Source organism: Pinus tabuliformis, chromosome 4_2, assembly GCF_031772625.1.
Source record: "Pinus tabuliformis cultivar Carrire ecotype Pingquan chromosome 4_2, CPIR1, whole genome shotgun sequence".
In the NCBI taxonomy this organism is placed as follows: Eukaryota; Viridiplantae; Streptophyta; class Pinopsida; order Pinales; family Pinaceae; genus Pinus; species Pinus tabuliformis.
In genome coordinates, this window is record NC_142304.1 from 957,370,435 (window position 1) to 957,376,602 (window position 6,168).

Here is a 6,168-nt window from a genome sequence, read left to right on the forward strand (position 1 = left end):
GATCGGCCAATACAGAGTGGAGGTGATGATGGGAACACGACCAAGGCTTTAAAGGCTGAAGTACTACATTCACGATGATAATTTACCGGAAATTGGTTCATTTTTTATTGAGCTTAAACGTTGGGGAAAACATTTTCTCATTGCTTATGTTTATTTTTTAACTAGCATGAAGTCCGTGTTAAAACTGCTCGATTAATCGAGTCGTATAATAAGAATGTCTCATATATGAAAACGGCAATTTTTAGAGTTTTGCCCCACATCCTTTCTTTATGCAAGCTAGGAAACGACCAATCCAAAAAAAAGATAAATGATCGCTCTTCGCTTGCACGCCAAAAGGTTTGCGTGCCCCCAGGTATAAAACAGAGTTTCAAGGTCACCTTTTATTCTACCGACAAAACATTTGTTTTATCGGGAAAGGTCTACCTCTTTCAGGTTACCAAAGATTGTTCTATTCACACCGCAAACAAAAAACTTCTTCGGCGATGTCTACCGAAATAGACAAAGGCGAGCGATGCAGACGCCTCCACTCACATAACTTTGACGAGGGAATCTTATTCCAGTCTAACCACCTTTTCCAACCACGGACAGGAGTACAGACTAGTCATATATCTCTTGCGGAAACCTATCTTATACCCGAAGTTTTCCTGCCGAAGCAGACCAGGGTGCATGCCCCCTGAGTTTCAGTCACGTCCCCCGAATCACTCGCGCTCATCAGGTGGACGGACTGGGGATTGATGAGACATTCCTTGTGTGAAAAGACCATTCAGGGATGGTATATGACTATTTGCTATGTGTGATCTAGGAAATGAAAGCTGGTCTACGAGCTTGACCAATCTTCCTTCGTGTGGAAAACACATTACTCTAAAGAGTGAAGAGACAATTGCTCCCATGCAATAAATATAGTCTCGTCCAAGGAGTAGATTATAATCCAGGGGTCCTTGGACTACCATCACGTTCATTTGAATGGTTTTCCCTCTCAATGTTATGGGCACCTTGGGAAGGATCCCTAACGATCGACTGGTTCCTTTGTCAAAGCCTGTTAGATTTCTCATCTCAGGCAAAAGTGATGGTGAACCAAGCGCTTTCCAAGCAGTCGAGGAAAGGATACTCACAGAAGCCCCTTCATCTATGATGGTACCGGCCATAACCATTCTATATATTTGAGTAATGATTCGGAATGGTACACTAGCCTGTAAACGGGGTCTGCCTAGTTAATTCCAGTCAAAGGGAACAACTAGGTTGCTTGGAGGTGGGACCGAATAGACAGCCAGGTACGACTCTGAAGAACTTCCTTCCTGTGGTAAAGGAATGGGTAAATTGCCCCCATGTTCATCGGAGTCTGTGCTTACGAAAATAATTTGGACGGTGTCATCCTTGTTCTCCTCGGTGATTGTATCATCTGAAGATGGAACCTCTGAAGGCAAGACCGGGTCAACTGCCGTCTCAACCTTTTGACTTTCGTCTGGTATGGGTTCAGATGGTTCATCTTCAATGATAGATGCTTCGGCCGACCACCTCGGTAGGTCAGCCGGATTTTCAACTAGTGACGGACTCGGCAAGAGTTTTTTATATCCAAGTGGAAGTCATAACGGTGAAATAGGACGATCGTCCAAAACTCTTTTAGCCTCGTCTAAGAAGGGACAATGGTGGACGGCATGATCGCCTTCACACAGTTTACAAGGAAATCTATATTTTGCTTTTTGTCGATGGGCTTCACTTTCACTAGTCGACGGTTTGTTTTCAACTTGATCATCAGAGGTTGACGACACCGGATTGTGCAAACGAGGAGACCAGTCGCTTAAAATCTGAGGGATGCAAGGACAATATCTATGATAGTGGTCTCCTTTGCAAATGACACATGACGATTTAGGCTTGGTCTGTGCAGTGTGTGGATTTTCGCTAGATGACGCTTGGTTGCCCCTTTTCACCTTTGGCTCCTTCTTCTTCTTCTCTTTCTTCTTCATTTCCTTCTTCTTCTCTGGTACTTGATTTTTGGCTTTACCAGCCTCATCAAGTGAAGAGGAAGGAGGAGAGGAAGAATTGGAGGAAGTAGAGGGTTGGGGGGTAACTCTGGAATCGTCTAGTTGCTGACTCGATTGTTCAGGAATTGCGGTGTTTTGAACGATAGAGGTTGAGAAGAGCCATGCGGGCAAGCCGATTGTCAATCCTGGAAGTGACAATGTGGCCATATGGGGTGCACCAACATCTCCCCAAGAGGAGAAGGGACTAGGATTTCCTCCAATGTGAATTCCTTGGTTGGTGTATTCCATTTTCGCAACCTAAGACCAACGTAGGAAAGGTGATGATTATTCCGTTTAAAATAAATTTTGGACGCTTTGACACAACTTGTTTTTCAATTATAAAGAGTCGAGAAAAAAGCAAAGATGACTGTAGTCGCCTTTGATTTTTAATGAGCTTGAAGTGACATGTGCTCAGATGGACCTTTTCCGTTAAGGAGTCTGAAAAGGAACGAAAGGGACTGCTCTGGAAATCTAGACAGAGGGATTACCAAACCAATCGCAAAACTGTAGAATACATTTTACGGTACGGCAGTCAATCTTCCTGAATGCTGTGTTCAGTGCATTGCGATCGATAGGGCGGCAGACACGGCTTCCCATGGATAAAGGATTAAGCCTATTGTGGTCTCCCAAAATATACTCGACGGTACGTGGGAGCACAAGTCCGTATTGGCACTTATCGTCTCAAAGTGGAGGAATCACCCAACCAACAGTGAGAACAACAGTTACCAGGCTTTACGACGCTGGAATACGTCTCTAACCTAGACTTTTATATGTTGTGAATTAGGTTCCAAAGTGTTGTTAGATTCATTAAATTTATTTTATAGTTGATCTTGCTTAAGAAATTTTCCTTTCAGGTTCACCGCCTGATTTAGATGTACAATTCCTAAAATGCAATCTAAGATGATAAACAGTCTTTTATCTTCTTTGTGCAATGAAAATCCTAGCTACTAAGGAAAGAAAGACATAATTCTTTCAACAAAGAGCAAATAACACACACTATATGCACTGTCGTAAATCAAACCAATCAAACAGTCTAAATGCAAATGCACATGCATGTATTTGTTTTCGGCCTTCTTAATATGTGAATGATAAAAAGAAAGCTAATGCGAAATCTGAATTACTTTCAAGCGACAATTACTAACAAGTTTCGTTTCAAATTCAAAATGAAGACTTGCTTTCGACATTAGAAAAACTACTAATTCAGATCAAATACAACAGTAACAGGGTAACCGACAATCAAGAGCAATCATTCTCTCTTCTATGACTGAAAACGACACTTGTGACACTTTCAAATCAAGAAACGACAGTACAATTACGTTACTTTTTTGCAAAGGAGAACTGAAAATGACTTAACAAATACACAAAAACATTTACAGTTCTTTGCACAATGGAGGCAGAATATCAGCAAGGAAAGGGGTTTCAAATAGAGGTGTACTGACTACAGGCAACAAAATTCTTGAATAGATCTGAAAAGAGTGAACAGAAACCAACATTCAGGAACAATGCCTAGTCTGATCAGCGCACCTGTAACACAGTGAATTTGAAATGCAGTGCACCTACTACACTCGAGAAGTGCGCTGAATTTCAAATTCACAGAACAGAGACTGCGTTGGACCAGGGACGAGACTTTGTTTGGGTTCTGGGTCACAGTTTGCAGTTAAGTTCAGGGATTTTGTCCGAGCAAGTGGTAATCAGTAAATCAGCAACAGGGGTAGATCTAAGGAGGTTACTAGAGCCACCACAAGGGAAATTAGAGAGTTTGTAAAGCAGTTGTTTAATTCATAAACAAAACCCGATGACTGACTGAAGCGGAATTTATCTACTTTGCATTTGCATAGCTAATGCAGTTCGAAAGCTACCTGGCTCAACTTCAGGCTCCGTCTGTAAGTTTATAAAATAAAAAAATGTAGATAAACAAACAAACTAGTCGGTGCCCAGTGGATTCGCCATTTTGTTACAGGGAAAAGTGCCTATTTAGAACTGCTAATCCCACTAGGGTGTGGTAGCTACCTTAGAAACAAACAAAGTAAAACTAGTTTCGTTTCCCTTTATGAAAGATAGATTAGAGAAGAATAAAGGAGACCAACCTCTGTCTTGCGCTTGGTTCCTTGCTCGATTCCTCTCTCTTCTGATAGTCCTTTGCTACTTGCTTCCTTGTACACCCAGCGTCATAGAGTACCTGTAGAATCAAAGCAGCATAACACTATACAAGAACATGGATCTATTATCATAAACAATCTAGGATCAGATGTAAATTGACCATAGAAATGCATGAGACATAAATGACACAAGAGTATGGAGGAAAACTTGAATAGATTTATTGATAATCAAGAAAGAGCCAAGAGAGTTACAACCAGTTGTTCTGACCCAGCATCACCCTCTCAGCAGGTAAGCCCTTCTTCACCTCATGCAAAGCTTAGATCACCCAACACTATGATGTTGCCTCAAGAAACCAACAGCAATTCCTTACAAGATGCAAAATTCCAGCCTCTGGATCTCTGGGATGAGGGATCCATATATAGATATCTGTAAGGGAGATGATTCAGCTTGTGATTTGATTAGTGTCTTCCCTATGATAGTTCTTGCTTCCACTTGGAGATTGATGATCTCTTACTCATCCTTGGTCGAATTCAGAATGGCAAGTGTCACAAGAGAAGCTTCTGGAAGATTCCATGATTTTCCACCTCGCGGATTGACACTGCCATTTGTTTCTTCTCGCCCATAGCACCCCATAGAAGGGCTTTTTTAAATGCAATGCACCCACAGAGTGTACTTAGGTGAGATGCAACGCACTTTGCCTATGGAGCAGGTGAAATGATCCTGTTTTGACTAGTTCTGAGTGGTTTTTTCATGGAGAACTTCTGGGAGAAGATGTAATCAGTTGACCTTGTTCCTTTAGGGGTTGGAACAACACTTTTAGGAACTTAGGAGCCCTTGGTTTATGGGCATTTTATGCTTGGGGTTGCAGTGCCCAAAAATGTCTATAACAAGGGCGCACACCAACAAAATAATTGCAGAAGCTAAGGGTTTCCATGGAGGAGATGGGATGGAAACGATGTTGAATTTCATGACTTTGGTGATGAGAGGAAGTAAATGGCTCTCAGAGGAAGCAAAAGATAAATAGACACTTTTCCCCTGCGAGTGGGTATATAAATTTTAAGAGGTTTGGACTTCTTCAGGATTCGAATTTTATTTTTATTTTTTGTACATTAAAAATAGAAAGTTTGTTAGTTTGTTATAATATTTTTAATAGTAAAGAATATATATATATATATATATATATATATATATATATATATATATATATATATATATATATATATATATATATATATATATATATATATATATATATATATATATATATATATATATATATATTTTTTATTAAAACATTTATAATACATATAGTTATATAGATATAATAAAAATGATATTTTCTTTCATATATTTTATAATTTGTTTTTTCTTTTTCTTTTTTTAATGTGATATGCATAGCACAAAATTATATATACAAACTCTATGGTGGATATATATCCATAGTCCATTGCGTTGAGTTGGAGGAACTGCAAGGTTGGTATCAAACACATTGAAAAGGTTGGACCAATTTTTAGTTCATCTAAATCTCTTGGACGTGATGGGGTATATGTGATCCTGGGTCTCTCTGGCAACTCTCTTTGACCACATTTTGATCTTTTACAGTGGAAGGGAAATAGGATGTGGAAAGGATTGATCTTCAAGTTCAACAAAACCTGACTGGCTGACGAGGAGTTTTGTAAAACGGTTTGTAAATCATGGTCCCAACTATTTGTAGATGATGGATTATCTTGGATGGAGGCAATTTCCTTGAAGCTTGACATCCTCAAGATGGTGGTAAAGATATGGGAGAGAGAAAATATGGTTGCACATCCGAAGTAGCTAGAGGAGATTGAGGCAAAGATGGTTCACATAAATTATTTTATTCGATGATGGATTTATTTCATGGGAACAAATTGATCATTTATGGGAGTTGGAGGCTCGTAAATGATACATCCTTAGACTACATAAGGAGACATGGCGACTAAAAAACCATGTTATATGGTTAAAGGCGGGGGACAAAAACACTTGTTTTTTATAGAGGCATGCTACGATGTGCAGGGAAAAAACA